Genomic DNA, 22,149 nt, shown 5'->3' with positions numbered 1-22,149 from the left:
TATAACATATTGTTAGGTTAATGTGTAATCATATGGTGTGGGACCAGTTCATTGATTTAGCTCCATTATTGCGTCAGCTGCTGCCGTTTTAGTGTGAAACATGTACAGTTCGCTTATGCCGGCTTCTTATCACGACATATTATGGCCATCTCACAAATTTTTGTATCCATTATGAAGACGACTTTAGGAGATGTAATTGCGAACGTTTAAAAATCTACGACGGAAAACTATTTCTGGCGCCCTTCTTAGGTATAGCAGGCCAATAAAATCTAAAAAATAGGGATTTGGGCTTAAATTGCCATAATGAGGAAGTATGAGTATAAGGATAAACAGCATACGTACATACTCGTCTATAAAAATCTAAAAATCACACCGATAACCAGTAGGATATAAAAACAAATGTTTCATATGTACAATACAGGTGTGTTCAATATGACGAATTTTGACATAACAACATATTCTTTTTGCTGGGCTCATATGCAAATGTTTGTTTCTAAATTATGATGTAAATTCTCTAATTCAAAATTTCCAGCACTATTCCAATTAAAGTTGCATTTTGGCTTTTTCATAGGTAATATTTATTTAATATCCAATAAAATTGTGCTGGGTTATTACGACTAGAGGAAAAAAATATTCCGAATACAGAATTTTTAAAGATAATTTAATAAAGTTTCGACGGGTAATTTAATTTTTATTGGTTTTTTTAAAGCGATGTAAATAAAAAATCATGGAAGAGAAATTTCAGTGAGACGGAGACTCAATTTATTAAGCTGGGCGAATTCGTCATTGAATGAAGTATGTGGAGCCCAACGTTGACGGGGAAACTCAGAATTTATGAACCAGAAGGAGAAACTAGACCGAAGAGGCGTTCACCCTCGGGATTTCTGGCGTACTAATGAAAGCGAAGTGAATTCTAAGCACCTCAAGGAACAGGATGGAGTTTCGCGTTGACCGTAATGAATAAGTTTCCTTCCGTAAAAGACGCCCTCACAGGTTACGGAGGAAGGGTTGAGGGTCAGCGAACCAGCTGAGATGTTCCTAGCCTCTGGACGCCTAAGTATTAAATGCAGAGTTATTTAAAATTGTGGCTACTTAAAACCGTTTTCAATGTTATTGCGAAAATAATTTTCATTGCATTGATTTGCAAATTTAACAAATGTTTAGGCACTGCCGAGCAACCCAGTGGTTTTTCCCTCTTTAAAAACAGAAAACTCGTGATTTGACATAATCTACACCATTGGAACAATTGCAATCGATTTTCGAGATCCTTCATTAGTTGTACATGTACGACGAGTTGCACCCTTATTCGGTGGAACAGGAATGTGCGGTGGCTAATGTGCTGCCTTTCCACCCTGGTAACCCGGGTTCAAATACCAGAATTTTTCAGTGGTATCCCGATCCCTACTTAGGGTGCTATGTTGAGAGCACTTCAAGTGGAGTACGCCATCTGCCGGGTGAGACGTTAAATTGTGGACCCCATGTCGCCTATCGTAAAGATTAGGCTACGTGGGGTCTCTCTCCACTCTTTCTTGCATTCCCTAAATATACTACCCTGCAAAATTGCCCACCTATACCTAATGGTACAAATGACCGTAGCTGTCTGTTGTCTCCCCCTGATAACTAATTCTAATTAATGCTTTACGTGTATCCATTTTCCTCAAGTGTAGGTTTTCCTAACATACTTTTCTTATCTTATAATCAACCACGGTGACTAACCCAAAGATTGGTTTGATAGGTGCGATAGGTACGAGGGTCATCCGGAAAGTAGTACCCGTTCGTGCCGCATGAAGTGCTGACGACGCGAGTAGCCGCTGGACGAGGTCAGATAGCTTCAGTGGCTTGTCTGCCTTCTCTGAGCCAAGTTGCGTGACGCTAGCATTGCCTGTGTTGTTTCTGTGATTGTTTACAATGTTTAAAAAAATTGAGAACGCCGCCAGTTGTGAAGTGAGGGCAGTGATTAAATTCCTCAATGCAAGAAACGTTCGCCCATGTGATATTCATCGCCAATTAAAGGAGGTGTATGGAGACAATGTAATGGACGAGTCGTCTGTTCGGCGGTGGTGTCGCAACTTCAACATGGGGAGGGGGAACACACACGACGATGAGCGTTCGGAGAGACCGTCTGTCATTACAGACCAACTGGTGAGCTCAGTTGACGAATTCGTGAGGAACGATCGGCGCGTCACAATTGATGACATCTGTGAGCATTTTCCCAATGTTTCTCGAACAATTGTTCATGAAATTGTTAAACACCATTTGCATTATGCAAAAATTTGTGCAAGATGGGTCCCTCGCGTATCTCAATGAGCTGGCGGCGAAGGACTATGCAGCAGGAATACAGAAACTTGTCACACGTTATGACAAATGCCTTAATTTGCTTGGAGATTATGTTGAGAAGTAGTTTAAAGTATCCTCTTTCAAATAAAATTTTTTATGTTTGTTAATATTTACTTTTGTGTCTTTATTTCAAGAACGGGTACTACTTTCCGGATGACCCTCGTATTTTTCTGTAGTCCTCACATTTGCTCTGCATCCTCTTATTGATAATCCTGAGAACCTCTTTAACTGCGTGCGAAATCAAACTTATTGTTTTGTAGTCCTCAGATGTTACACCCTTTCCCTCTTACGGAATAGGAATTGACGTTGATCTTACAAAATCTTTTGGTAAAATTCCTTCCTCATAAGTGCATTTGTGCATAAAAACTTTTCCTCCCACGTTTTGCTAAACCTTAAAGTAGTTCCACGGGAATGTTTTGTACGCCTGCGGCCTTATTTGAATTCAATCCCTTGAATGCCCTTTCTATCTTCTGGTCAAGTATACCTGTACCTAAGCTAGCCATTTTTAGCCATCTTTACCGTATACCTGTACTTGTAGATCCTCTATGTATTCTATCCATCTCTCATGATTTTCCTGTATATCTTTGGTATTGCGGCACGAATGGTTTCATCGTATATGTGACATCTTTGGGTACCTGATGAAGTTAAAGATGCATGAGACCATTTTTTTCTAATTCATCATGCAATTTTGCTTTTAATGTCCTTCCTGAATTACTGACGTGTCGTGATCAAAGATACAGCCGGATACGTATGTAGTATTTTTTTAGTACCCTGCAAGCCACCGCTAGGTTTGTGGCAGGGAGTGAATACGCACCAGACTAATTTTGACCCAAATAATTTTACCTCTTCCGCGGTCGAACAACGTTATTGCGAACCCTTATCGTTCGAAAAAAAGAATTACATCTTAAATCTATCTATTCTACACTTAATCTATCAAATTTTATAGGCATTATCTCGCCTACCGTAGTACGATATGGCTAATAATACATTTTCCACAACATTTCTGAAGAGATATTCTTTCAATTTACGCAAGAGACTTAAGCTGTAACCTCTGCTTCGTGAGTGATTTCCAGCCTAGCTCCTCTAATAGTTTGGATACGCTCCGAAATTTATCAAAGCACAATTTTATAAATCTAGCTCCTGTGCGTTGCACGCGATCCGATTCAAATCATGCGTCAGGAAAGTAATAAGTTCTTTGAGAGAAGAATTAGAATTAGAAAAGCCTATTTTATCAAGAGTGACCTCTTTAGTTAACAAAAAAATCACTCTCTTATGAAACTGTCTCCGCAATAAAATTTGGCGAAAAAGACCGAGGTTTTTTGATTCCTCCTGATGCGATTTAATTAGGTTGAGTGTGATACCATTGAAGTGAATGGGGCTTTTATTACGCATTAATAATGAGAAGGAAGTTGTTGACAGGTGCCATGAGTGTAGATTTAAAGGGGCGCCTATTGAAAACTAATATTGAGCGTAATATTAGAAGGTTCGGAAACTTGGTCGTTGAGGTGTGTGGATAATCATAGACTGGAGTCTTTAGAGATGTGGTTGTGGAGGAGGGAAAAGTGAAATGGACGGAAAAAAAATAATAGAAAACAATCTGGGCATGGTGGAAGAGGAGAGGAGATTGTTAGGAGAAATTCAAAGAAGACAAGAGAAAGGGATGCGGGGAGCTGCAATGGACTTCTGAAGACTTTGGCATAGGGTAGAAGGCACTGAATGCGAGGTAGAGGCAGAAGAAAATAGGCAAGTTGGACGGAATGAAGGGAGAAAGGAAGGATGTGTATTTGTAGAATGGACTTTTTTTGTATTGCAGTTCTTGGTGTTTACAACTATTTAGATATGCGTTCGCAGGGGCTTAGATATGTTGCCGATCTTAGGTTCATTGGCGTCATTATCTTTACGTATTACTCTTAGTAATAACACAATTTAAACGGTGAAGCGAGATAGCGCTAGCGAACAAAATCACAGAGAAACACATCCAAATGAAACTCACACGTTTTCAGTTCCTTCTCTCCCGAGAGTAAAGGTGGTTTGGCCACCGAAAATTAGGAATACGTGTGAGTTACATTTGTATGCGTTTCTTTGTGTTTTTGTACGCTAGCGCCATCTCGCTTCTCCGCTTTAATAACTATGAACATCCGTGAGACTTTCCTTGAAGATATATATCTTTAAAATATCAGTAACGCATAAAGGTAATGAAAGCAATATTTTTATTTGTAAAACCTTTTCATTAGTCAAACCATTCCAAATTGACGGATCTCTGTGGAAGTTAGACAGGGCTGTAAATTTAGTGATAGAAGTCTTCGCTTTTGAGTCCCGAGTACAGCTCCCCTTTCATTCAGCGTGAGCGGATGATGTTGAGGATCGAATCTTGGACGTCGGCAAGTCGATGCATCGACCCGTCCGCGGTGCCAGTTGGGCACGACCCCCGAGAGACCGAGCACCACGAGGAAGGCCGCGAGAAAGATTTAAGAGATTGCTAGAGATAGAGAGAGGGTGAGGGAATGGGAGGCCGGGGTTAGAGAGAGGGTTCCCTATAGATAAGGGAGGGACAGAGAAGGGTGTTTTCGTCGGGGGGGGGGAGGGGGGAGGGACGTGGGGAGGGGAAAGATTCGGCATTGAAGCGAGAGACGAAGCCGACCTGGGGATCGGAAAGCCAGCAGGTCCGCCGTGGCGTGAGTTCGGAAGGTGTAGACTACGGTAACCGGCAATGGGCTAGAGATAGAGAGATGGGACGTACGTATACACGCGGGGTGTGGAGGGTAGGGGGGTGAGGATTCCGGAAAGGGAGCAGGGTTAAGGGAAGGATAGATAAAGACAAACGGGGAGGATACAGGGCCGGGGGAGATGGCCGGCTGGGATAGGGAAAATGGCGTCTGCGGTGAAGGACGGGATTGACTGATGGTCTTCCTCCTTTTATTTTCTTTCTTCAATTTTTTTTCTCTCCACCTCCACCACCACTCCTTCTCGCCCTTTATTCGGTCGTGCCCTCGTCCGACTGCTCCAAGTTTTCTTCTTTTTCGCTCTTCGGGAGTCGAAAAGATATTCCTGACATTACGTTCTCCGGACGAAAGGATCATTTCTCCACCCGGAGGGAAGGCCCCTTGCGTGGGCGAGGAGGAGAGGGGGGGCGTCTACGCTTACCCTACCCCACCCCCTCTCTCTCTCTCTATCCTCGCATCTCCTCTCACCCTCTATTCCTTCCTCCCTCCATCCCTTCCTCCCTCTATTCCTTCCTCCCTCTCTCATCCAATCTCCTTCTCTCTCTTGCTCCCTTGATTTTCTTTCTTCCCCTACTGCCTTCCTTCCTATCTTATCCTTGCTACTACCTCTCTTGCTCTTTTACTCTCTCTCTCTCTCCCCATCTTATTTCTCCTCTATCCTCTTCCCTCCACTCTCTCGTGATAGGGTGCTCGATCAAGATTCGAAGGAACCGTATTGTATGCTCTCCGAAGCAGAACGTTGGGAGACGCGCGTGGGTGGGACGGGAGGTAAACCCGCGGGCCGGGGCTCCTGGAGTCTGTGCACGTCCTCCGTGATCTGGGTGCGTTTTTGTGTTCGACGGCATGTTATTTTTCAAGGAAATGTCCTGCGGGTGAGATTATTTGAATGAAATTGTGAGGAGATAATCTTGGGTGTCGATAGATTGGGACCCTACAAAAGTGAAGGACAGGTGGGAGAACTTCAAAAGATTCCCAGCTCTTTCAGAGTAAAGGGATGGTGGGTTTTTAATGCGCATTAGTCACTGTAAGTACCCCGCATTGTCAGTTTATGATTAGGTACAAATTGAAAGCTTAGCTCAGCAGTATTTTCACCAAATTATTTTCTCAAAACCGAACCAGTGGCCTTATACCATTGATGCACTAATTTAAACAGATATCTGAATAAGAAAACCTTATGGCTTTTTTAAAGTCCTATTTGTTGTATATTTTCGGTCTGATACTCAAGAAGGAAGAATAATTAACCCAATAAAACTGTATACAGGTACTTCATTCCAATTAGAGTTCTGAAGATATCATTTTCCTGGTTTTCCCAGATACCCTTCCTGTATCAATGAGGGTCATGCAGAAATTCTCCAATTTCCATAAAGTTACAATTAAGCTTATCAGCAAAGTTGAATTAAATTTCAATTCTAATCTTGCCCTTGTCACCCTTGTGGCTGTTGGAATTATTTGGTTCCCAATTGGTCAACTTTTGTGGTTACGTAATCAATTATGCCTTAAAATCAAGCATTTATTTGTTTTCAATCCACAGATTGGTTGTTACAATGTGTTCAACTTTCTGAATCGTATTTCTTTGCTCCCTCGGAATGTTTACGCCGGATTAAAAATCAATTATATTTTTGTTTTCATCCCCGTGACATTTGAAAGGAATATTTTCGACCTTTGATTATGGCTTTTATTTTGCACAATGATTGTAACTGAAAAAATAAAATCTCATATTAATCCTAACCTATTTCCTTATTAATGCCATCCTACGTTTTTTGAAACACTCTTCATCACAAAGGAAATATATTACGCTAAGCCAGAGATATCAAGACATTTAATGAAATTGATTTATCGAGGAATCAAACCGCTGAGCGTCGAAGCATTTAATTGATAGATATTCGGACGATTAAGAGTGAAATTCAGAATAATTAATCACAAATTCTATTTTTCACTTTGATTTTGCATCACTAAATTCGCAGTTGAGAGCCATTATCCCGCTATTCAATGCCGCAAAGTCTCCTTCAATGACTTTGTCATCTTTCATCTCGCTAGAATTTTTCAAATTGGTGACATTTGCTGGCTGTGTTAATGTCTGATGTGGTTCATTCCACACAGAGATGTCACCTTCCATGTTGTGGGTGTCACAAAAATTGAATGAAAAATAAATCATATTTACAAAGTAAGGGGATTATGCTTGGATTTTAACAAGTGAATTTTCCAATCGGCTTAGATATACGTATATGCTTTTACAAAGAGGATAAGGGAGTTGGTGACATGAACGTTGAGTAAAGATGCTAAGAAATAAAACTAGTTAAAACTTTGATTTGGATCATGGTTTTTTAGCGCGCAGTGCTTGGTCGTTGAAGCAAGACAATAGGCTTAGATTAGAGGCTGTAGAGGTGTGGGCGTGTAGACGGATGTATCTGATAAAATGGACGAAGAGGAAAATAAACTAAGGAATACAAGGAAAGGTGATGGTAGGGGAGGATTGTTGGAGTAGGACAAACCCAATTGATGTAGGAAAGGGGCATGCAGAGAATTTTGATTGGCGATCGAATCTTGAAGACTATAATAGAGGGGTAGAGCGTTAGGGTAAGGAAAATGATTGGCATGTTGGACGGAATGAAGGAAGGTTTGATGTATTTTTACAGTAGTGTGCGGTGTCTGGTTATCACTTACTAGCAGAGGCTTAGACATGTTATATAGTTGTTCTGTGTCCGTCTAAAACCTACCTTAAGCGATAGACTATCTTTAAAAAATAGTGCATATAACATCAACGGGGTCGCGGTAGTTCCGGAGTAGAGCGTTGGCTAACTGACCGGAGGGCCCGAGTTCGATTCCCGGGCAAGCCTCTATGATCACCTGCAGCTCCACCCAACCTATGTGATTTTTCAGGCACCAGATCTTCCTGGGAAACCATAACCGGCACAGGGAAAGGAACTGGCCCCCCTACCCTGATGTGTGAATTTCACACACCGTTTAGGGCTCTATACTGTGTGAACACTACCATCACCTATCAAACCGACCTTAGGGTTGATTGCTGTGTTTGTGGTTTTTAAAACCATCAACGCGTTCGTTGTTGTGCCCAGTTTTCGTTCAAGAGGGAGGGGTTTATAATAAATGCCTGAAAAAAATGCATATGACTCTTATGTTTAGTTCAAATTTTATTCACAAAAAGGTAATATAAAAATTAATGAGATCTTTCCATAGAAAATAAAGAGTATGTTTAATTAGTGCCGTATGGTTACAAAGAATGTTTTACTCCTAAAAGTACCTTTAGATATACCCAAGTGCTTCTCGTAATGATTTCACGAACTAACACTGATATTGAATGCATAAGTACAATTATCTATGAATTCCATCTATTTTAAATCCTACATCTCAATACTATGGACGAGATAAAAATTATGTTGATGTATCAGTGTAATTCATTTTATTGGGATGGTAATGGCGACAGTTGAGGCTTTTCTTTAAATTCTCTGACATGGACTTGGATTCGCCATTTGTTGTGTCGGAGGATGAAGAGATTTGTTAAATATAGTAATGTTTCATGTATGTAATACTCTTCGTAACAGGATTTTCAATTTCAATTTCCTTGTCTTTTCAGAATTCCTGCTACTTGGCACAACCCGAATAGACTACTGGCTACCCAGATAGGATGATTCGTTTCTTCAAGGTAAGAAGTATGTTTCCGTTTGTGTGTCTACTTTTCCATTTTCTCATTCATTTATGTCCACTTATTTATATAGTCACCTAGCCTTATCCTTTATGAAGAATAGAAAGCTTCAAAAAGTAGTTTTCATTATCGAAGAATTGTCACTCGTAGAAGGATTTTCCGTTGTTTTAAGGTAACCGCCTCTTAATTTTCTCGACTAGTGAATTCCGAAATGATTGAGAGATAATGGGATGCTGAAATCTACTTTAACCCAATAGACTACTTTTAAGCATAAAAAACCTCTATTTTTTTCTGAATATCGTATGCATTATAATGCACCACCTCCATAACCTATTAATGTATTTGCACTCATTCACGATAACACCACACAATAAACGGGAGAAATTTTCAGAAGACACCAAGACCTCCCCAGTCCCCGTGGAAAGCATGGAATGTTGCTGTACAGGATGGTTTTCAGGTCTGATCCTGAACGGAGGTAAATATTTGTATCAGCTGATGGGGTCTGTCACTCTAATGAAAATAATCGTGACCTTTGAATGGAAGAATAGACGTTTGGTTTATGTAATATTTACAGCATATCATTTGCTGGAGTTTCATCCTGGGGTTATTTTTTTCATTTTACTCATATATATTCCGGGGCTTCGCGTGGAAAAAAAATCGAATTCCGACTTCAAACTTTGGAATAACAGGTCTGGAGAAATTATACGTTGCGAGGAGCGGTCTCCATTGGAAGTGGGCATCTCTGGTTCACGATCCGAGACCCTTGCGAGCAAAGCAATCGGGAGGCCCTCCCCCATTTTCAGGTGCTAAGCTTGTTAAGGGGGGGAAAAACACTCGCCGTTTTTATGGTGGTGGGTCGGTGACCTCCCCGACGAGCGCCATTTTTCACGAGGCAATAGGCGGCGAGGCGAGCAGGCGAAGGCGGGGGTGGAGAAACCAACCGTCTCGGTCTGGGCTTCCGTTCTTATCGAAGGGCACCGAGGGGAACGTCCCGCTCAAACGTCTCGTCCGATGGACTGGGGCGAGGAAGGGGGGGGGGAGCCAGCAGTAAATCACGTCTTCCCCGGCGGCAAATATGTCAAGAGAGCAGGGGTGGGTAGTGGGGGACGGAGATGATGGGACACCGGCCGTGAAACTTACCCTCCACTATCGCCCTACTCCCTCCCACCCGGCCTCCCCCTGCCTCGCCTTTCCTAGTCCCCTTTCCCGTATCCCTCCCCTATCTTTCGATTCCGAGGGGACCGAAGGGGGGGGGGGCCCTTGGCCGTGATTGGAAAACAATTTAAGTCGGTCGGCAGGCCAGAATGTTCCTCAAACCGAAATGCCCTGTGTTCCAAGGATGTCAATTTTTCTCTTCAAAAATAAGTTGATCACAGAATGATTGTAATGGTAAATCTAACAATCGATCCTAGCCTACATCGATCGATCGATCGATTATCTATTCAGAAGTTTCTCCACGCATTGAGTTTACTCTCTGGGATTTCTGCGATTTTTTTACGTTAGCAGCAACAGTCTCGCCACGGTACACCTCATGCGTCCTCAGGCTGGAATGACCAGCGATCTAATATGGACATTTTTATCACCGTTGATAGAAGATTACCGTTGGCCGTTGATAGAAGGTGACCGGGAAATGATTTTTATTTAAAAAAAAACAAATTTTGTCCAACATGCGCAGTATTTCAGTAGCCTTATCAAAGTGTTCGCAATTTTATAGCCCTCCAACCAAGCTAAAGTTATATACTCCCTTGATATTCATGGTGATTTTGTGTAGATGAAAACTATTGCCGTCTGCGTCATGTGAAAAATCGTTGATATTGCAGTTTTATTATTTATTTATTTATTTTATTATTTTACACAGACTGCTGATTGCCCCGCACACATTTTTTTTACGCAAATTGTTTTTGAAATATCAGTCAATTCTCCATTCTTATCGGAAAAAATTGGATCTCAAGGAATATTTTTACTATGATACAGGACATGGGTCAAGTTTTGTTGCATTGGTGGAGCTCTGTGAGCTCGACTAAGTGCCTATGGCAATTATTTTCACGTAACGTTTGCACTTTCCTTTCAGCAATTGCTGTTAGTTTTGTTTCAATTGACTTACCTCATTTTCCATTTAAAGAGAAGTAATTGGTGTGCTCGCCCCGTTACCATAAGGTAGGCATGAGGGTTAGTTATGTAGAAACCACTCCATCCAGTCCTTCTTTGTAATGAACATTTGATCCTTAACGCTTTGCAATCGGTCCTATTAGACTAAGTGACATCTTTTGTCATCAGTGTATACGTTTCAATCGTAGGTTTGGTAATCAACTTGCGTTTTGTTTCTTAATTTCAACTAAAAGGCACCATTTCGGTTGTGTGTGGTCTCATCATTTCCGTTAAGGTACACTTTTAGTGTCATTGAATTAAAGAAGTAAATATGCTGTAAAACATATTGCTTTACGTACTCTAGTTCATGGCAGACGGGTGTGTTCCACGGAATTATCACTCATCTCCTTGGATTTCTGGAGCATTTCCCTAAAAACACTCCCTTTTGCCCTCAACTATTTCCTCCTTTAGTTCCCCATATTTTTCGACCCCCCCCTCCCCACTTCTACCCTCTCTTCCCGTCGCCCAAAGTGCCTATTCCATACATTCCGCCCCTTTCCCATTTTGCGCAACCTTCTTCCTTTCTTCAGCGCAGCCTTCACATGTCACCACTCATCAATATCTCCTCCACCCTCTTCTGCATTCTTCGAATTTCCCCCGACAACTTCCTCTCCACACCTGCCGCGCCCACCACTTCTTCGTTTGTCTCCCTCCCTTCCCCTCGCAGCTTTTAGTTTTTTCCATCCTTCTCCACGCCCCATCTGAAAAGACTCTTCCTATCTGCGATCGTCGTCTTTCCTTGGCGATAAAGTTTCCGGGTCGTAGAACCCCTGTGCTGCACATCAAAGTCTTCGCAAACTTCTATCTCTTTACGTCTATGCCTTTTAAGAGTCCCCTTTCAACATTCTCCTCTCTTTCCTTCCGTTCTTCGAAATGAGTCATTCTAGCGGTGGCACCCTCTGTTGATTTTGCACTATGGCGATTATTCTTTCTTTCTTTGAAAATAAACCGAATGTCGAAGTCCGCCGGATCAGAACTGGAGCAGTTGTTTTTATTCTGGAAGGCTCTCCGCCGATAATTATTTACCTTCCGTCGGTACCCGTGATAGTTCTTCGTATGTGTGTGCGTCCATTGCGATTCGAAATTTATTTCATTCCATTCATGAAAGTGCTTCTACGTTCCGCTTCGTCAAAGGCCTGTCAATCGACCCATCAAAGCGAATCCTGTTTGACGTCGTTTCCGCCCTTAGTGCTCAACCACGCCCTCGTTTACTCTCTTTTAAGCGAATACGCGAAAGGCGCCCTCAGCAATCAATATTTTATTCATAAATTCCTAAACGTTAATCCTTTGAAAATGTCAATGCATTATTATTCGCGAGGATATTGGATAAAGGATTTGGAACGCCCTAAATGGACTAGTGCAACGAGGGTCCATATAAGTTTCTTATTTTTCCCACACACACACATTGTATTTATGTATATATATGTGTACATATATATACATAAATACATGTGTACACATATGCATTTAACTGTATATAAACATATATATATATATATATATATATATATATATATATATATATATATATTCGTATATTTAAACATATATGTATATGTACACATATTTTATATGTTTATATATACACGTACAATATAAATGTATATATATGACACATAAATTATATATATATATATAAATATATAATTTATGTGAGATTCTATCAAATGTGAATAATAATGTAACCAAGATAGTACTAGCGAACACAAACAAACACACAGAAACACACAAAAAAGAAACTCACTCGTACTCCGAATTTTCGGTGGTGATAACAACCATTCTCAAGGGAGAGAAGGAACTCAAATCAAGTCCCTGGACGGTACTCTCCCATAATTATCTCCGCGGGCGGTTTACGTGCATTGCATAATAGGCATGGCCAGGAATGCGATTATAGAGAAGAGGTCTGGAGTGGGATACAGATGCTTTTCCTTCCTAGATTCATAAGCGGATTTGCGGGCAAGGAATCCAGAAAGTTTGAAGGGATATTTTCCGCTGAGTGATTGATATTGGATCGGCTGACTTATTCCTAAAATATGTGGTGTTACGGAAAATATTCCTCTCGGAATAAGCCAGATTTGTGGAAAGTGGCAATGCGAGGAATAAAACTGTCGTCGGACCAATGAAAAAAGGGAAAGGGGGTGGAGGGTGTGCGAACTATGAAAGGACATAGCGTAGACGGGGGGTTTTCCACCCAGAACAGCAAATCGTGAACGGATAGGTACAATTTCCGATGAAGTTGGCAAAATGAATCGTATTTTACACTCCTAAGAACGTATGTAAGCGAAAAGACTAAATTGAAATGAAATACAGTCTTTTGCATGATACTTACGGTCAAATCATTATTTGGTTACATAATTTTAGATCGAAAATGACAAATGTTTTTTTTTTGGTTAGCTATATAACACCTGCATAAATGATGGGAGAGTGGAAACTCTCTTATTTCAAAATTCCGTGATGGTTTCATATTCTCCAGTTGAGAAATTGAGTTTCACGGTTTACAGCAATCTGGAGAACTAGGAAAAGATGGAAAACCCTTGTAAATTTTCGGACCTTGAAACCTCGAGGTATTTTAGTACTTTTCGGTAAAAACCTGGCTACAACCTTTTCTCCCTCTTCTCCATTACTCATCACTTTCGAAAATTTAAATGAACTTCGATAAATTACTCAGGAATCGGTCGTATTTATTTTTAAAAAATTGCCCTGGAGAAAACTTATGTTTGACCGTTAAAATCTTGAAATTTCGAGGAAAAAAAAATTCGGATTCGCTGAACACCGTGCATGTTAGAAACTGTAAAGTATTTTTAAAATTATTTTATTTATTTCCTCTGCGCCCTCCTCCCGTTCCGTATATCCATTTACGAGCTCTCCTCCGCTATCTTAATAAACTACGTCAGGATAGAATAAACATTATTCCCAATTTTTTTTTCCTTTTTCAATTATATTTTATACTTAAAGTAAATTGTTTTTAACTTCCAAAAGTCCGTGTAAAATCTCTCTCTGTCTTAGCATGAAATCGTATCTATCCATTGCGAGATTTCAGTCCCCTCGCTTTGAGATCGCATTAGGTATAAGGCTCATAAAAGTCATACGCTCTGCTATAAGGAAACTTGGAATTTCCTTAGAGCAGAGCGTTCCTTAGATTCCCGCTTGCTCGAGAAAGATTTAAGCTTCGCTTAAATTTATTTGGCGATTTTAAAAAAGTGTCCAAACGCTTTGAGAGTTAGTAACCTATTACTTCAGATAAAGACCAAACTGAGATTTTGGCGTCACTGCCTCAATGAAAATAACAATAATATGATAGCAAGGGCAATGACAAGAATATGGCATCGGACTATTGTCGCACATGAAATTCAGAATGATTGGAGCTATGGCGTCAAAATGTTGTCAATGGTCGAGGCTCAAAAAATTCAATCCGTCACTAACAAGAAACCATGAGGGATTCCTAGTAATTTTGCTGGTCCAACAACAAAATTGATTGAATTGCATAAAATTGCTCCTTAAACTGAAATATTTTAGCCATGTAAAATGTTGAGTTCAGTTTCAGATTTTTTTGACATCCCATCCCCCGGTTTTCCTGAAACTAAATTAGTGTAATCGGAAGCCTTCCGGTTAAATATACAAGTTGATGTAAACATCCGTTTCCAAAAATGTGTTGGTTTGCATCCGGAATTATTGCCGGAAAATCGAACCAACTTATCCTCAATTCAGCATTCCGAGCATAGGAAGAAATAACGTATTTTTCTACCGAATATTCCGTTGAAAATTAAGTGATGTTTTCATATGTTAAGGATAATATACAGCTTCCACGAAGTTCAGCCTGAAAACATAAAGCTTATCGGTTTTCTGATTTAAAATGCATTGGAAATCGAGCGAGACTGGTCAATGTATACAATAGTATGCTATCGTGCCTACGTGAGTATTTAAGAATTGAAAACCAATGAGTAAACCAGTATCTAATAGAATATCAAACAAATTGTGTGACCATGCAGGCATTTGGATTCAAACTCTTAAGGAGGTATCGTAGTCATAATGACACTGCGATGCGAAGGTCATTTTCAGCCATGGTAATCGCCTTTCGGGGTGACACTCTGTCGATGTTGGACTTCATTCCTAATATTCATGTATGCAATTAGGTAGTTCGAAACTATCCTTATGTGGCTCTTGATTATTTCCAGTTGGGTGACGGGCAAACCGGAAGCATTGATACGTCAGTAATGAATTGTGTCCTGAATGCAATCAACATTCGTTGGAAGTGTGTACCCATTACACCGCAGGTTAGGTATTCATCAACGTGATAATGTGAATTAGTTGCATTTCCTCTGAATATTTATCCCTTCTCGACCAAGAATTAGGCACCTTGATTTATTTTAATCGAACGAAAACGGCGATTCAAATGTCATTTTATAAACACGGTTGGTTAGAGCAGTACGGTCAAGGGTGCACGTTTATTCATCTGTTCCGAATCGCCATACCCCCAGTACCTGCCCGTCATCCTAAATTGCACATCCGGTAGACGGGGCCCTGATTCTGGAAATCATTATAATAACAAGTGTGTTAAACTGCGAATTAACCCCGTAACTTGTACGCTCCGAGAGCCCATCCAGCCCTTCAAACCTACCCTACGCGGTACGAATGATTTACAAGATTTGTATTTTATCGCTCTCATTACGCTTCTTTAAGTCTCGTGTGATTGGATCCCCATCCATCGATCCTGGTGGACTCCGGCGGTGTTTGCGGGAGGGGGGAGGAGAAGTGTGGGTGTGTCGCGGGGAATTTTGATTGCCCGTCTATGCAATCGCGTCTATCAGGAGATTATATACGCGCGGTGTTGGCGTCGGGAGAGATGGCGACGTACCTACTCAATGGAACGACGGAGGTCGGGACGTAACAAGTCGTCCGCTCTTCTCTTTCCCTTTCCGTCCCGACCCCCCTTGACCTCATCTTGTTCATCGGTCAGCCGCCTCCCGTCATCCACCAACCGCGGACGGACAATTCCAATCAGGTCGAAATCGATTCCGATCACATCGACAGTTGATCGTTTTAATACGCTACACTCTTTCCTCAAATGGATGGTTGCGACTTCGATTTTGTTGGCAGGCAGGGCTGATGCTTATTTGTTTTTTTTAAGGGAAGATTTCCCAGGACAGCATGTGACCAACCCATTCTGACTTCACGAACTGCTGAAACTGACGATTCTGAAGCCTGCGAACCATTGACTTGATTTTTTTATTATAAAATTCCGAACTTTAAAATAAAAATAATGGTCTCGGTAGAAGTGGTCTTTTGGGAAGGCGAGGTAATTTTTAGTATTTAGGGGAAGCGACCGACAGCTGAAGTAATTTGCGTCATAGAGGATGGATGGGGAAGGATGAAAGGTGGAAAGAAACCCGACGTCGCCGCTAGCCTACTCTTAACGAAAGACGCAAAGGGGTCGGCGGCTTAACTTCCCATCCGACGGACGGCATACTCACTCAAAGTGCTCTCCACAAAGCACCTCAAGTAGGATTAAGGATAGGTAGGTAATTCGGTAAAGGCGGAGGATTATCACGGAATGGAGGATGAAAAGTTGAAGATAATACCAGCGTCGACATTATTCTATTAATGAAGGGCACCGAAGGATAATACAATTCAAACAGAATTATCTATGTACTTTTTTTTTAGCTTCTTGGAAAATTTCTCCGCGGGTTGCGGGTTTCTCCTACCAGTTGGCGACTGCTCGTCTAGGATATTAACAATTAGCGCACTCTATCCATATTCCTCCGTAAGTCGGAAATTAAATATTTTCCATGCACTTTCAGTCTCTACACTTCTTATCACGATTTACGTGCCCTTGTTTCGCTGATTGATGTAGCTTAGGTTCAAATTGTTTATTTGAAATACTAAAATTCGTAGGGAGGTAAAGTTTCCCTACCCTGCCCTCCCTAAATGGCAACTCTGTTTAGGATAGTTTTGCGATTCGGATCGGTGATATCCAGATTCAACGGGTGAACAGTTCCCAATCCCGTTCGATCCAATAAATGTAGCATTTTTATGTCCAAATGATCCCGAGGAAAATACCGATTTGCTTCTCCCTCGAGAAAATGCCACCCGTCTCCTCTTTCCTACGAGATTTGACCTCATTCGATTTTATCCATCGCGATTAATTTCTTTATCGATCTGAAAATACGACCCATCGGAAATTCATTGTTTGAATTACGGTTTGTGAAGGGAATTAGGAGCTCTTTTATAACCTGCCTGTATAACAAATTTTGAGAGATGGTGGTAAGACGATTGATGCGTGGGAAATAGGTTTTGTTGTTCCTTTCCTTTCTCGAGAATTCGCGCCAAAAAATCCCGGACTTAAATGCGGGCGGACTCGTTCATCCCTCCAGTATTGAAAAGAGCACACTGGAAATATATTCTCGCAACGTATTGTTATTAAGAGACCATAATTTAAAATGTAATTTTCTCCCACTTTTATTCCGTGTGTACTCAAATTTTCATGGGGTTCAGGATGGCGCGATGGCTAACGTACTGGCTTCCCAGTGAGAGGACCCCGGTTCGACTCTTGGAGGCGATAGATATTTCTCATAAGAATCCTCATTCCTACTTGAGGTGCTTTGTAGAGAGAACTTTGAGTTAGTACGACGTCCGTCGAATGGGACGTTAAACTGTGGACGTCTTTGCGGCGTTTGATAAGAGTAGGCCAATGCCGACGCCGAGTTTCTCTCCACCCTTCCTTTCCCATCCATCTCAAATGGCGCAAATGACCTTAGCCATCGGTCACCTTCCCTAAAACTACTACTACTCAAATTTTCATTGCTTACGTAATGACCTGTATTGTATTATCGCTCCTTTGTACCAATACATATACTTTTGTTTTATGATCTTTTGCTTCCATCACCTTATCAATATCACTTTTTTGTAAACAGATAAATTTTGCTGAATTTAGTGTTGTTTTCAAATGATATGAATTCTTTTCCAATTTTTTTTATATTTTTTATTCAAAGTGCGAACTCGGCATAGCGCTTATTTTATTTCTTTTTGCTAATTTTTTGTTTCGTTTCTTGATGTACTTTTATTTATGTTTGGTGAACCTTATGCGGGCACATCTCATATGTAAACAGTTGATAAATGTTAACCTGATGTTATAATTCCTGATGAGTCCGAATTCCTGATTTGATGTATGGTTGGCAGAACTGCATCTAATGTATCGGTAAAATTAATGCTCCAAAAGGCCACCCCTGAGCAATAAATTCTTCTTCTAAACGGGGAAGATTAATTTTAAATGCTCCGTCATACGTCCATTTGAGAGTATTTCCCCTTCTTTTTTTCTATTGATCGAATGAGAATTATCTTTTGGTCATGGCTTGATCGATAATGGTCAGTAGGAGGTTCCATCCACCTATTAGGATCGAATAATCAACTATTTGTGATGAATATATGTTTGAAGGGGGGTTAATGACATACCTTTACCACATTTTGGCGGCAAAATCATCCTTTGGCTTTTTTTGTGAACCATTCAAGTGCATTATCACCACGATTCTTTTAAATTTTCCTGACTATTTATTTTTTTCTGTGTGGGTAATTGTTGGATCAGAACCTAAATGACGAGTTGCAGAGGCTGGGAAGATTTCTTGGATACAAAATGATGATATTGATCCCAAAAATACCGTTGGCCCGGTCGTTTCACTTTCATTCTTGGGAAAAGTTTTTTTTCCAGTGATCCGTTTGAAGAATTAAAGTTTCCTGCGCTAACATTGAAACAAATCATTTTTAAGTGCAATTAAAACGCCTAAAATTGTTTGTTGCAATCCTGCATTCTTCTTAATTGAGCGCTAATTCTCTAGTGCCCTGATGATTGTTCGATCCACCCTCGTATTTCCTCGTTGTTTCATCCCTTCTGTTTACGACTACTGTAATTTGTATTATTTATTTCGCTCTATAATGTCGAACAAAACGAGCAAAATTTAGGTATTAACTCTTCAAGCATTATTATCATCATTGGTTGTTCTGCTACGTGCCAGGTTTTCAAATGATTGACCTGCATGTCTTCCTGTCTAAAGTCATTCTCTTGGTTTCTTCGTACTTTTCCGTAATTTTAACCGTGTCCGTCATTATGCTCATATTCTTCCCTCGTCCTCTCTTCCCATTTGTCATTCCCACCAACACAGTCTTCAACAGGCATTCCTTTCTCATCCAATGCACTAACCAATTAGCCTTCCTTTCCTTGAATCCTCGGAACTAATTCCTTCCACCCTCCTCTAGTTGCACATTTCGAAGGCCTCTATTCGTTTTACTTTAACTTTCAGTAAAGTCTGAAGTGTTTTGAGTTAATTCTTAACTCAATTCGTCTACTTATTTGACTTTTAATTTCTTGACTCAACGTTTTTTTTAATTTATTGGAATGAGTATTGCGTAACACTTGTCTCGTCGGAAGTTTGACGAAAAGAGATACGCACGAGAATCATTTTAGATTGCTCTCAGTGAGAGGCTTTTCTGTATAATTTCGAGAAATGTAACCGTTCGTCATTTTTCTATAATGATTATTTTTTTTTCACTGAGAAAAGAATCTCTCTCGTGTAAATATATTTTTGTTGATTTAACTCGAGGATCGACTCAAAAATTAAAATTGATTTAATTTGACTGAAATTGATAAATTGATCCTATCGTTAATTAACTTTCGGTTACCCAGCCGAAAGTATCCATTACATTTAACGTAGTTGAGATAACTTTTATTGTTAAGTCCGCCAAAGAATGCATTGTCTCTCACGGCGCATCCGATTCTGCCCGATTTTTGCACCACAGGGCCTTTTTCTCATCTCTAAGCATCCTTCTTCTCATTCCATGTGCCCTTTTGTCCTTCAGAATCCGCTTCATAGCAACTAGACGTTTCGAAGGGTCCATTCCCTTCCCATGGTGAGCTCCCTAGAGCGGTCCAATTCTTCGATCCAGGGAAAACCGATTTAGACGGGAACGGCTCGCGTTGGACGGACCGTGTGAGGCAACGGGAGAAGCAGCGGGCGAGTCGAAGCTCTCTCGTCCCCGCCTCAAATATAGCTTCACGTGGGCACGTGAATGGCCAAGCGACGCCGTCGCCTAGTTTAATGTTCCGGCCTTCGCCGGAGGGTGGGATGTGACGGAGTGGAGGGGTTTATGTGCAGTGCACGGATACATATATTCGCTGACGATCAAGTGCCTCTCCGGGCGGGACGAGGGACGCGAGGGAGGCGTGTTCTATCTCTTCGGCGGAAGACAAACACGTGACGGAATCGAGTTTCACGAAGTTCGCCCTTTTCTCCCTCTCGATCACCAGAGGAGATGGCGCGGGGTGAGAAGTCAAGGTCACCGGAGACTCACCCTCCGTGAAACGCCGAGGGTTAGATAGGTACTCGCCGCGTGGGTGAAAAGTACTTTTGATTTCTCAAGGAGCCGTCCGTTTAGTTTTTCGTAAGGTTGAAAGGGATGTGGTGGGTGGTTTGAATGCTTCTGACTCGTTAAGGACTCGGGTTCATATCTTGGCGACTTAAAAAAACATCCTTTGCTTCAAGAGGGAGGGAGGCAGAGGCTATATCTCTTTGTGTATCTATACTATATCCTAGCTTGGTCTGTGAGTTTCAATACCCCCTTAGGGCAACCGCGGGCAGAAGTGTGGGGGGGGCATCGAGATGGGAGATCGCTTCACTTATCGCCGCCCCTCCCCCTTTTGATATGAGAGGAAACATAATATCCGCCGTCACTCCGGACCGCTAGATAATGCCTGAAGCGTGTTTTCATCGTCTGGTACGGAAACCTAAGTGAAACCGGTGATGTCGTTGGCCTTTGAAGCAAAATGATAGGCGTAGATTAGAGGATTTTGAAAGGCGGCTTCGGAGAAGGATGGGTAGGTGGACAGAGAGGAAAAAAGCGAGGAAGTTCTAGGATGGGTGGGGGAAGAAAGAGGGTGGTTGGGAGAAATCTAAAGGAGGCAGGAAAGATGGATTCAGAGCGTTTTGATATGTAATGATGTGTAGAAGGCTGCGATATAGGGGAGGGCGTTAGGGAAAGGCGGTAGAGGTAGGAATAGGATAATCACTTTGGGCGGAGTGGAGGAAGGAAGGAGGTAAGCGGAATCGAAGAGGGGATTATTGTAGTGTCAGATGTCAGTATTTGTTTTGTTAGGTAAGGCTAGTAAATGTGTAGTTGTACTGTAGTATAGACTGCGTCCATCCAAAACCTACCTTAAACGTTAAAATATCAATAGTAATAATAGCCTTTAATGTCGTGTATTCAGGCTTCATTTTCAAAATTTATCATTTTTCCCAAATGTTTAGTTTTGACCAATTAAAGTTATATGGTCTTATCTCAGTACTACCAGTAGTTGTTAAAAAAGTTTATTTAACAAATAAGTCTTAGTTTTAAGTTTAGGACACCCTTTTTTTTGAGAAAATAGTATCTGAAAAGTCCACTTTAAGAGAAAATATGTAAATGGAGTATCGGAATTACAAAACTCCTGGATCCGTTTTTGGCGTAGGACGAGATGAGCTCTGCTCTTGCGTATCAAACCGTACTTTTATTACAGTGACATTTTTTATGGATTGAATGGTGTCCTCAGTTGCACTATGGATTCTCAGACCTTACTGCTCGAATGTGCCTGAGCGTATTACTTAGGTATTATTCGTGAGGTGAGACTTCGGAATGACGCTAAGCACTTTTATGTCGGCGTCATGGAGTTCCTCTATTGGAAATGTGCTCTAGAAAATTCTCGTTGCTAAACCTTTCTTACCGTACATCTCTAGTATTTCTAAAACCTAGAATGGGTGTGTGCTTGAGTGTGCAAGAGAGAGAGAGAGCAAGATTGCAGGAATACTCGTCTTTGCTTGGCAATTATATAGGGTGTCGTAGCTCCAAAGTCGTTACGCTCGTGAAATAAGATGTTCGACAAAAGGAGAGAGTGCGGATAATCTTACGTCGTAATATTAAGGAGGAAGATGTGAATCTTGTGTGGCTGGTCATGCTTTTTTGCATATTTTTTATGATAAATACCTTATCGTATTTTTTACCGTAGGAAAAGCATGCAATTATATGTTTGATCATTACTAGGAGTTATGCATTGAAATTTCAAAATATATAAACGGTAATATATAATAAAATCTGGTTCCCTTCCCTCTACGATATTTTGACGTAAAAACCATTCGTACTTATTTTAAGTGACCCTTACGTATTTGTTTTGTGAATTGAGATTTATAACTAACTTTAGATTCACTTTTCCTTCAGTATTGCACATAAAAATTAATTATTGTAGGGGCGGTTTTGTTAGCA

The 22,149-nt window shown here is 40.9% G+C and overlaps 1 long non-coding RNA gene across 1 annotated transcript in view; it reads left to right on the top strand.

The window, feature by feature from the left end:
* LOC139693533 (uncharacterized) overlaps positions 1-22,149 on the top strand; it is an 821,473-nt gene that overhangs the window by 719,683 nt on the left and 79,641 nt on the right. The window contains exon 4 of the long non-coding RNA XR_011702059.1: positions 8,653-8,721. This is a non-coding gene — a long non-coding RNA (uncharacterized lncRNA). The remainder of the gene's footprint in view (positions 1-8,652; positions 8,722-22,149) is intronic.

The sequence above is a fragment of the Hetaerina americana genome, unplaced genomic scaffold, assembly GCF_022747635.1.
Source record: "Hetaerina americana unplaced genomic scaffold, ioHetAmer1.1.p SCAF_5, whole genome shotgun sequence".
In the NCBI taxonomy this organism is placed as follows: Eukaryota; Metazoa; Arthropoda; class Insecta; order Odonata; family Calopterygidae; genus Hetaerina; species Hetaerina americana.
The sequence above is the reverse complement of the archived record's forward strand: the minus strand, read 5'-3'. Positions and strand labels throughout refer to the sequence as shown.